Here is a 12458-nt window from a genome sequence, read left to right as displayed (position 1 = left end):
GAAACATCATTTGAGCTTGGCATCATAGACCTCAGGGGTTTTTCCATGTAATTAATTGCTATATTAGAAATATTTGGGAGCTTTACTAAGCTAACTACACCTGAAATCTCTTTTTTAATTGTACCAAATATAAATGTTGTGCACGAGGTTTACAATGTGTTTTAGGCACAACTTTAAGACTCACTTGACAAGGGGAATTACCTATTGAAAAGGAAATGTGATGTGCCATAAAATATGGTGTGGCCTTAAATAGTGCCAAAATTCTAGATATAAAGTAAGCCTCCTTATATACGATGCAAGTATACTAAAGATGCTCCAAATTCATTAATGAGCATGAACCACTTTGATAAGTTTGGCACATGGTTATACTCTTTAGTCCACTGGCAGTGACAGACAGGAGAAGGACCCGCCACAAGAACAACATATGGGTCATTTGCAGTGCAAAATGTCATCAAAATACACAATTCCACCTGCTTTGGAGGTAGAAATGGCCCCTTACCTTTGGGACCTCTGTGTGGCAGCACAAGTTGCTCCAATGATCTGTCCGTCCCTGGTCTAGTCTTATTTTACACTGGCTAATAATGACACACCATTAGTGATCTCCCCAAGTGTTTTCTGTTTGTGAGAATATTTTCACTAACGATAGAATGCAGTCCTTCGTCTTGGACCCCAAAAATTAGATATAATTTGCTGGAGAACAACTGCTCTGAAGTTACATCATAGGAAAACATTGTGCCCATTAAAGACGCACTCACATTAATTTTATTTTATTTTCAAAGCCTATGTAAATGTTAGTATATTGTAGTGTAGTGTAGTCTTCTCTGATCTTCAACCCTACTCTGCTCCACTTCTGAGTCATGACGATTAAGACTCTCTGGATCTTTCTATGCTCTATGTGTGAGCTGAAAGTCTCTTTTCCAATGCAAGCCTATGAAGCCTCGTTCTGATGCTCCATAGAGTTACATTGCAAAAGCCACTTCAGGATCACACAGAGCGCAGTGTGACCTGGATGGGTCTAAATTGCTGTCATGTAAAGAGGAGCATAACAGGTCTGGTGTACTGCCGGAGTGCCTGCACTGTCCTCCTCTCCTCGATAGGGACACCGACATAATCACCACAGCTTGTCTGTTTGCTCCCCTGTTTCTTCCCTAGTCCCCATGCTCCAGAGAATGCGCACATCGAGCAGGTCTGCAGGTAACATCCTTAGGGCACGTGGGCTCCCCCCGCTTCTTAAAGGGGCATCGCACATGCAAAGTGTTCCTCAGCCTAAGACTGGGAGGCACTGGATATTTAAGGCACTTTCCCCTGTAGGGAGATGCCTGAGTAATTAAGTTCTTGGTGAGCTTAATCCCATCAGTACTCCAGTCTGCTGTCTGCCTGTTGTATGCGTACCTGAACATGTCCTGCCTATCTCCTGTACCTGAACCCAGTCTGCCAGTCTCCTGTACCTGGCTGTCTCCTGAACGTACTGTACTCCATCCAATCAGCCTCCATTACCTGCTCTATCCTACCTGCTCTCCATTCCTGCATTTCTGACAATTGGGGTGTTATCTGATGTCTACCCGCAGCGCAGTCCATCCTCACTATCAGACCGGGTAGACACCTAGTCATGTTACTTCAGTGTAAGCCCATTCTGTGGCAGCCCATACTATTCTACTATTTCATCAGACCTGATCTTCATATGCCTCACTTTTTAATGCAATTTCTAAGATTTTTTAGGCTGAGTAAAAAGCTCAGTATGTTCTCTAATCATCCGTTAGAACAGATCCTTCAGAGATATGTTGGCTAAAGGGATCTGCAAAAACAACTTTTATGTGTGTTGTTAAGTAACTAATGTCTGCTGGATCCGTTTTTTTTTTTAACATTTGAGTCTATAGAGGATGGATCCGTTAACTGATTGCTATTTAGCCCTCCTTTTTACTTGCATTTATAATGGATCCATTTTTTTTCTTTCCGGATTCCGTTACAAATGGAAGATAAATAACAATCAAAAAATGGATCTAGCAGACATCATTTTGCCAATGGGTCTCTGCAGGGTCCGTTCTCACGGATGTTTATAGCAAATCAATCCACAAATAAGTTCAGTATCTATAAAAGCTAAGCCATAGACCTCTTGACAACCTAGGTCCCATAATACAATAAAAAAAATCATGTGTTTTATAGATATGATGGCATTTTTTCCATACTGGATGCAATAACCAATCCACAAAGGTTCTGTTATTGACCCAATGCCAATGACATTGGGGTGATCAGGACGGGTATGTATAGTTTTACGAACTTTAGGTAAAAAGATACTTTTAAAAAATATGCCTAATTTATTAAGAGACATTTGGCTTGTCATAAATTAGGTGCATCTTATGTCCAACATGCACCAGAGGATCAAGTCTAGGCCAGATTTACATGTAGATTTGCACAATGTTATACACCACTGCGCAAAAACTAGATTTGTGCATATATCGGGGCACTTCACAGATTAAGGATTTGTGGTTTTTAGGTGACCGAGGCAGTGGTTGTGTTCCCTTCATATCACCTTCATACAAACCTTTGGCGGTAAAAGGATTGACGCCAAATACTTGCACACAGTTTACATCTGTAGACATTAGGAAAGCACAGAATATGTGCATTGGCTTCTGGTGTGAGAGTTTCTACAAATCATTATAACAAATGATATAGAGACATACAAAGATGAAATGTGTAATCCAATGAATTATTTTTTTTATTTCTGGAAATATAATTCACATTCATAGCAAAAATAGACTTAGCTTATATTGTAGATTTCCTATGTAATAACACTGTGTAAATATATATAAAAAATACCATAGCAGCAAAGTGAATGAGGTTTTACCAAAGCTTGTACGTGTACATTTTTCACACTAAGCCTGACTTCCTTAAATCCCCTACATGTTGATTTATATAGCGAACTAGTTACCAATTCTCCTTCTTGAAATCAATAGGGAAGTCAACTCCAGCATCAAACCCAAATGATGCAGATTTTACCGCAGATTACCTTCCGATCAGACACGTTTAGGATAGATAAAAACATACTCAGAGCTGAAAATGAGAACACAAATGAAAACCACGACATATCTCACTTGGCACTGCCACTGGTCTGTACCTTCTGGCCTCCAGCAATGATGGATGGTGAAGACACGTGGCAACTGCACCCATTGACAAGAGAAATATGACCATACCTTTACTTTTCCTTGCTGCTACACCAATCATGACTACTACTAAAATATACAAGTTTACTGACAAAAGAACAACACTGAGTCGTAGAGCCAAAGAATTATTGTACACAATTCAAAATAGCCATAAGGAAGGCTAAGAAATATTAAAGACAATATATCAGACCATAAGACAGAAGTATAAACATAGGTTACATATGGGATCTAAATACTAGATCTATCAAATAAGTGATCAGTTACATAATGCTTAGATCAAATACATACAATAGTACAGTTAAGATATGCTATACAGAATACCCACTATATATCCCCCAACACACATTTAGCTTTTTTGACTCTTGCTTCTTCAGGGGGTGCACCCTAGTATTGGATCTAGTATTTATACCCCACATGTTGCTTCTTCGTGGGGTGCAATCTAATATTGGATCTAGGATTTACACCCCACTTGTTGCTTCTTCAGGGCTGCAACCTAGTTTTGGATTTAGTATTTACACCCTACATGTTGCTTCTTCAGGGGGTCCACCCTAGTATTGGATATAGTATTTACACTGCACTTGTTGCTTCTTCAGGAGATGCACCCTAGTATTGGATCTAGTATTTTTACCCCACATGTTGCTTCTTCAGGTGATGCACCCTAGTATTGGATTGAGTATTTACACCACACATGTTGCTTCTTCAGGGGGTGCACCCTAGTATTGGATCTAGTATTTACACCCCACATCTTGCTTCTTCAAGGGGTGCAACCTAGTATTTGATCTAGTATTTACACCACACATGTTGCTTTTTAAGGGTGTGCACCCTAGGATTGTGTCACGCTCCCCGGGTCCTCGGCTCCCCTCCCCGGGTCCTCTGCCCCGCTCCCCGGGTCCTCAGCCCCGCTCCCCGGCTCACCTGCCACGCTCCCCGCTCTCCAGCCTCCGGTGCCCGTCCTTCCCAGGTTCCCTGGCCTCCGATCCCGGCGTCTGACGGCTTCCCAGGCCCTGGCCGGCTCCCCTGCGTCCTCCCCTCAGCTTCCTTCCCTGGCTTCTGGCACCCGGGCGGCGCGCATGCGCATTAGGGCGCGCGCGCGGTCACTGACCCTTTCTTAAAGGGCCAGCGTCCATTAACAGGAAATGAAGCTAAACAGGTACAGGGTATATAAGGGTTTATTGTCCAAGGGGGCGGGGCCTGATCTTCGTGTTTTCCAAGCTAGGAGTCAGGTCTCCTTGTGTCTCCTTGCCATACTCACGTATCTCTCTTCTAGAGCTGATCCTGCCTCGGCATCCGGTCCTGCTGAATCCCGAACCCCGCACGCTGTCCGTCTGCCATCTGACAGTCCGTACCATCTCGGATCCCTGCGGTGACCCGTCATCTCGCTCCAAAGGTTCCGGACCCCGCCTGACCTCATCCCGGCTTCCGAACCTGAGCTACGTCACCCGGACTACCATCTGTGACTCCGTGGTCCCAGGGACTTCTCCGTTACACTCACTTGCACGGACTGTTCTGCTGCCCATAGTGCTTCAGCTACCGGACTCCTTACCACCATCTTAGAGTTCGGACCAGTGGATCCACCTCCTGGGTCTGCCCGACCGCCTGGCCCTGACAGTAAGATCAGGCCATGGATCCCGCTGCAGCACTAGCGGCCTTGCAAGAGGAACTCCAACGCCAGCGTGAAGTCCAGACCCGCATGTTGAACTTTATGACTTCCGTGGACACCCGCCTGTACACGTTACAAGCGGCAGTTACGCCTTCAACATTCCGGGCCTCCACTAGTCAATCCACGGCTCCCGCACCCGTGGCAGCCTCTTCGGATGCTTCCCGACTCCGTTTGGCTTCACCACCTCGTTATGCCGGAGATCCCAAGACCTGCAGGGGCTTCATAAACCAATGCTCCCTTCATTTCACGCAGCTGCCACATTTGTTTGCCTCCGGCCAAGCCAAGGTCGCCTTCATCATGTCTCACCTAGAGGGCGAGGCACTGGCGTGGATGAATCCCTTGTGGGAGAAGGAGGACCCTATGACCAAGGACCTTCAAGAGTTCCTGCAGGCCTTTCGCAGCACCTTCGACGAGCCGGGACGCGCCTCTGCGTCTGCTTCATCCCTTCTCCGCTTACGTCAAGGAACACTGACGGTAGGCCAATATGCCATCCGTTTCCGCACTTTGGCTTCAGAACTCGGGTGGAATAATGAGGCCCTAACAGCCGCCTTCTGGGAAGGACTCTCGAGTCGCATCAAAGACGAGTTGGCGGGTCGTGACGTGCCCTCCACCCTAGATGCCCTGATTGCCCTAGCAACTCGAGTGGACATTCGTTTTCAGGAGCGCTCCAAAGAGCTATCTCGTGAGAGACGTCCGGTACGGCATTCCTCTCCTCCACGGAAGCCCTCCGTACCTCAGTCATCAACAGCTGGGATTCCCGTCCACGAGCCCATGCAGAGTGACCGAGTACGGCGGTCTGAACAACGTCGAGCAGAGCGGCTCGCCAAGGGTCTCTGCTTTTACTGCGGAGAGGGCACACATCTCCTACGCTCCTGTCCGGAAAGGCCGGGAAACTCCAAAGCCTAGGGTTGGTAGGAGAGGCCACCCTAGGTGCTGGGACTCTCTCAGACCCGGTTATGTGGACCGTGCAAGTGTCAGCGGGAGAGACGCGCTTCACGGCTGAGGCATACCTCGACTCTGGAGCAGCAGGCAATTTCATCCAGCAGGCCACGGTGGACAAGTACCAGTTGCCTGTTACTCTACTCGATAAGCCCCTAGTGATTGCCTCTGTGGATGGGAGACCCCTCGCTGATACCATCTCCTGGGTCACCAGGCCGGTCGAACTGCGTATCGGTGCCCTGCACACCGAGAACATCGCTCTCTACGTCCTTCCACACATGTCCCATCAAATCCTGCTGGGACTTCCCTGGTTGCGGACACACGAACCATCAGTCAGCTGGGGCACTGGCGAAATCACCCGATGGGGCTCCGCCTGTCATGAGAGGTGTCTGAAGTCTATACAACCCATCCGACGACCTCCGGTTCCAGAGAACCTACCGGAACTGCCCTCGGCCTATTGGTCCTTCGCAGACGTTTTTGACAAGAAGGAGTCTGAGGTACTTCCGCCACACCGTCCCTACGATTGCGCCATCGACCTGCTCCCAGGAACAACACCACCTCGAGGACGGATATATCCGTTGTCTCCAGCCGAAACCAGGGCCATGTCTACCTACATCACAGAAAGCCTGGCAAAGGGATTCATCCGGAGATCCTCCTCTCCTGCGGGAGCAGGCTTCTTCTTCGTTAAGAAGAAAGAGGGTGACCTACGCCCATGCATTGACTACCGAGGTTTGAATCAGATCACCATAAAAAACAAGTACCCCCTGCCGCTCATCCCCGAATTGTTCGACCGGCTCAGAGGAGCCCGTGTGTTCACCAAACTGGATCTTCGAGGTGCCTACAACCTAGTTCGTATCCGCTCTGGGGACGAATGGAAGACCGCGTTTAATACTCGCGATGGGCACTATGAATACTGCGTAATGCCCTTCGGTCTGTGTAACGCTCCTGCCGTATTCCAAGAATTGGTGAACGACATTTTCCGGGACCTCCTCTACATCTGTGTAGTAGTTTATCTGGATGACATCCTTATCTTCTCTCCGGACCTCCAGACCCACAGAGAGAACGTACGGCTGGTTCTACAGAGACTGAGAGAGAATCGTCTCTACGCCAAATATGAGAAGTGTGTCTTTGAGCAGTCTTCTCTCCCTTTCCTGGGATACATCATCTCGGGTACAGGGCTGCAGATGGATCCAAAGAAGGTCTCCTCCATTCTCAACTGGCCTCCCCCTTCTGGACTGAAGGCAATCCAACGGTTCCTGGGATTCGCCAACTACTACCGCCAGTTTATCCCTCACTTCTCTGCCCTGACTGCTCCTCTCTCCGCCTTGACCAAGAAGGAGGCTAATCCAAAGGACTGGTCACCTGCGGCCGACGCCGCGTTTTGCTCTCTGAAGCGAGCATTTGCCTCCTCTCCTGTACTCCACCGACCGGAGTTAAACCGCCAGTTCACCTTGGAGGTGGATGCCTCCTCCTCAGGAGCCGGAGCAGTGCTCATGCAGAAGTCCTCCTCCGGGAAGATGGTGACTTGCGGTTTCTTCTCCAAGAGCTTCTCAGCGCCTGAACGTAATTACACCATCGGTGACCGAGAACTATTGGCGGTCAAACTGGCTCTGGAGGAGTGGCGCTACCTCCTGGAAGGAGCAGTGTACCCCGTGATTATCTACACGGACCACAAGAACCTGGAATACCTGCGGTCCGCTCAGCGACTGAACCCACGGCAAGCCAGGTGGTCCTTATTCTTTGCCAGGTTTGATTTCCAGCTCCATTTCCGACCCGCGGACAAGAATGTACGCGCTGATGCCCTGTCTAGGTCTCTCATGCCCATGGAGCAGGAGGAAGAGAGTACCCAACCTATCATCTCTCCTAGCAAGATTATTCCGGTAGCTCCTGTCACCCTGGCCCAGATACCGCCCGGGAAGACCTATGTCTCTGAGACCGACAGGCAAAAAGTCTTACACTGGGGTCATGCCTCAAAAACAGCCGGTCATGCAGGTCAGAAAAGAACATGGGGTGCGATTGTACGCCATTACTGGTGGCCATCCCTTCGCACGGACGTCGCTGCTTTTGTCTCTGCCTGCTCCTCTTGTGCCAGGAACAAGACGCCCAAGCACCTGCCATATGGCCGTCTTCTGCCTCTGCCTATACCCTCAGTTCCATGGCAACACATAGCGATGGACTTTATTACGGACTTGCCATTATCCTCCAGGCACACAGTCATATGGGTCGTGGTGGATCGGTTCTCCAAAATGGCTCACTTCGTCCCTATGGCCGGACTGCCCTCTGCTCAGGAACTCGCGGAAGCCTATATACAACACATCTTCCGCTTGCATGGCTTTCCATCCCACATCGTGTCCGACAGGGGAACTCAGTTCACCTCCCGCTTCTGGAGGGCGCTCTGCAAACATCTGGGAGTGACTCTGGACTTTTCTTCTGCTTACCATCCTCAGTCTAATGGCCAAGTGGAGAGGGTCAATCAAATCTTGACCTCCTTCTTACGTCACTATGTCAACGCCCATCACGACGACTGGTCCACGCTTCTGCCTTGGGCTGAATTCTCCCATAACCACCACATCAGTGAGTCGTCCTCCAAGTCTCCCTTCCATGTCGTTTACGGACTTCAGCCCTCCGTCCCGTTGCCTATATCCCCTTCTTCGGATGTCCCAGCTGCTGATACTGTAGCCCGTGACTTCGCTACCATTTGGGACTCTGTCAAGGCGTCCCTTGGGCGCGCTTCCCAGCGGATGAAGAAACACGCCGACAAGAGGCGCCTGGACCCTCCGTGTTTCTCTCCTGGTGACCTGGTCTGGCTTGCTTCCCAGTACATCCGATTGAAGATACCTTCCTACAAGCTGGGTCCTCGCTACATCGGGCCGTTTAAGGTCCTCAGCAAGATCAACGAGGTCTCCTACAAACTGAGGCTTCCGGCCACGATGCGGATTCCCAACTCCTTCCACGTCTCTCTGCTCAAGCCGGTTTTCCTTGGTCCCTTCTCCTCTGCTGCCAGTCCGGCTCCTCCTCCTATTGCCGAGGACGACATCTATGCGGTAAGGGATATCGTGGCCATGAAGACTGTTCGAGGCCGACAGTTCTTCCTGGTGGACTGGGAGGGGTATGGTCCTGAGGATAGGTCCTGGGAGCCCAGGGAGAACGTGGGCACTCCTCTGATCCGTGCCTTCATGTCCCGGTTGCGGGGAGGGGGGCGTGGGGGGGGGGGTACTGTCACGCTCCCCGGGTCCTCGGCTCCCCTCCCCGGGTCCTCTGCCCCGCTCCCCGGGTCCTCAGCCCCGCTCCCCGGCTCACCTGCCACGCTCCCCGCTCTCCAGCCTCCGGTGCCCGTCCTTCCCAGGTTCCCTGGCCTCCGATCCCGGCGTCTGACGGCTTCCCAGGCCCTGGCCGGCTCCCCTGCGTCCTCCCCTCAGCTTCCTTCCCTGGCTTCTGGCACCCGGGCGGCGCACATGCGCATTAGGGCGCGCGCGCGGTCACTGACCCTTTCTTAAAGGGCCAGCGTCCATTAACAGGAAATGAAGCTAAACAGGTACAGGGTATATAAGGGTTTATTGTCCAAGGGGGCGGGGCCTGATCTTCGTGTTTTCCAAGCTAGGAGTCAGGTCTCCTTGTGTCTCCTTGCCATACTCACGTATCTCTCTTCTAGAGCTGATCCTGCCTCGGCATCCGGTCCTGCTGAATCCCGAACCCCGCACGCTGTCCGTCTGCCATCTGACAGTCCGTACCATCTTGGATCCCTGCGGTGACCCGTCATCTCGCTCCAAAGGTTCCGGACCCCGCCTGACCTCATCCCGGCTTCCGAACCTGAGCTACGTCACCCGGACTACCATCTGTGACTCCGTGGTCCCAGGGACTTCTCCGTTACACTCACTTGCACGGACTGTTCTGCTGCCCATAGTGCTTCAGCTACCGGACTCCTTACCACCATCTTAGAGTTCGGACCAGTGGATCCACCTCCTGGGTCTGCCCGACCGCCTGGCCCTGACAGATTGAATCTAGTATTTACATCCTACAAGTTGCTTCTTCTAGGGCTCACCCTAATATTGGATCTAGTATTTGCACCCCACATCTTGCTTCTTCATGGGGTGCACCCTAGTATTGGATCTAGTATTTACAGCCCACATGTTGCTTCTTCAGGGGGTGTACCCTAGTATTGGATCTAATATTTACACCCCACATCTTGCTTCTTCAGGGGGTGCACGCTAGTATTAGATCTAGTATTTAAACACCAAATGTTGCTTCTTCAGGGAATACACCCTAGTATTGGATCTAGTATTTACACCCCACATGTTGCTTCTTCAGGGAGTGCACCCTAGTATTGGATGTAGTATTTACACACCACATGCTGCTTCTTCAGGGGGTGCACCCTAGTATTGGATCTAGTATTTACACCACGCATGTTGCTTATTCAGGGGGTGCACCCTAGTATTGGATCTAGTATTTACACCCCACTTGTTGCTTCTTCAGGGGGTGCACCCTAGAATTTAATCTAGTATTTACACCGCATATATTGCTTCTTCAGGGGAGGCACCCTAGTATTGGATGTAGTATTTACACCGCACATGTTGCTTATTAAGGGCGTGCACCCTAGTATTGGAAAAAAAAGGGAGAAACAGCCGGGCACTGCAGCTCTATTTCTTCAAACCTGCGTGGAAGCACTTTGCCTTAGTGCAAAACAGCCGTTGTCTGGCGTGCCTGCACTCCCCTCTCCCCTTACATGTTGTAACTTGTTTACAAAAAGTTATTAAAACTGCAGAATCCCACCGTGAAGTGCCACCCTCCTTTCTTCTCTGGATGCACCCTAGTATTGGATCTAGTATTTGCACCCCACATGTTGTTTCTTCAGTGTATCCACCCTAGTATTGGATCTAGTATTTACACCCCTCATCTAGCTTCTTCAGGGGGTGCACCCTAGGATTGGATCTAGTACTTACACCCCACATGTTGCTTCTTCAGGGGGTGCACCCTAGGATTGGATCTAGTATTTACATTCTACATGTTGCTTCTTCTAGGGCTCACCCTAATATTGGATCTAGTATTTGCACCCCACATCTTGCTTCTTCATGGGGTGCACCCTAGTATTGGATCTAGTATTTACACCCCTCATCTAGCTTCTTCAGGGGGTGCACCCTAGGATTGGATCTAGTACTTGCACCCCACATGTTGCTTCTTCAGGGGGTGCACCCTAGGATTGGATCTAGTATTTACACCCCTCATCTTGCTTCTTCAGGGGTGCACCCTAGTATTGGATCTAGTATTTACACCCCTCATCTTGCTTCTTCAGGGGGTGCACCCTAGGATTGGATCTAGTATTTACACCCCACATGTTGCTTCTTCAGGCAGTCCACTCTTGTATTGGGTGTAGTATTTACACCTCACATTTTACCTATGTCTGTATTAGTCTTCCATGATCTGGAATATCATCATAAATATTTCTTAGCTTTCAGATTATTTTTGATATTGTACAATAAAACTTAATTGATTTTGTATTACCTCTTTCACTTTGTTTTTGGTCTGTTGTGAGGAGACTATTGTGGAGTTCCTAATAATAATTTATCTAGGTATAATTAGAGAGGCTTTTTGTATAATTATTTACATGCCAAGCTCCTGACTCTATGATGCGACCAATGGGTTAGAGTTTTCTCAAATATACTGATACCTATCGTCATTTAACCTTATAAACAGTATGCATAATATGGAAGGATAAAGTGCAAATAAAAACTGGAACAAACTGCAAGAATAATGTTTAAGGCCGAATTCATATGAGCTTCGGAAATATTATCCGATTTTTATCCAGAAAAAAATGGCTATTTTCATCAGCATCGTCACCTGTATTTCAACCATATTCCATCCATGTCTATATTTTATGTCCATTTTTTTCATCCATTTTTTTCACATCAACATTTAAAAAAACTTGACAAGACCAAATACACTTTCCTATGTTAAGAATTGCAAAGTATCCATAAAAAGTGGACACTATACTGATGCTCTCTATGAGATCTGGTTTTTTTGCGCACCCATAGACCTAAATAGACAAGGATCATTCAAAATACAGACTAATCCATGGTGAGACACTTTTCCATTTGAATAAATTGGCATCTGAGCAGCCATATTGAATAACATATGCTGTCCATGTGCTATCTTATTTTGACACAGCAAAACACATTATTATAGTATAATATGCTCGTCTGACCAAGCTGTAAGATCAGACAGCACACTGACCATTGGCATTCAACAGGACTGTTCACGTGACCGTTTTTTCATAGAGTCTTAACGGCTCATTTAGGCTACTTTCACACATCCGGTTTGAGCCCTGCGGCTCAATCCGGCTGTGAAAACTATGCAACGGATGCGGTGAAAACACCGCATCCTTTGCATCAGTTTTTACATGCGGCCGGTCCGGTTTTTTCCGGTTGCGGCATGCTACTGAGCATGCGCAGTGGAAAATACCGCATGCGGCGACCGGATGCGTTTTTTTCCGCATCGCGCCGCATCCGGCCTCCATAGGGATGCATTGAAAAATGCGCCGCAGCGGCCGGATGCGGCGCGATGCGGTGTTTTTTGCCGGAGCAAAAAACGTTGCAGGGTACGTTCGATCCGGCCGCCGCATCGGCTAAATCTGCCGCATGCGGCAAAAACCGGACCGAACGCAAGCCCCTACGGCACAATGCGGCACTAATGTAAGTCAATGC

The sequence above is a fragment of the Anomaloglossus baeobatrachus genome, chromosome 2, assembly GCF_048569485.1.
Source record: "Anomaloglossus baeobatrachus isolate aAnoBae1 chromosome 2, aAnoBae1.hap1, whole genome shotgun sequence".
Taxonomy (NCBI): Eukaryota; Metazoa; Chordata; class Amphibia; order Anura; family Aromobatidae; genus Anomaloglossus; species Anomaloglossus baeobatrachus.
Note: the sequence above shows the minus strand (reverse complement) of the source record.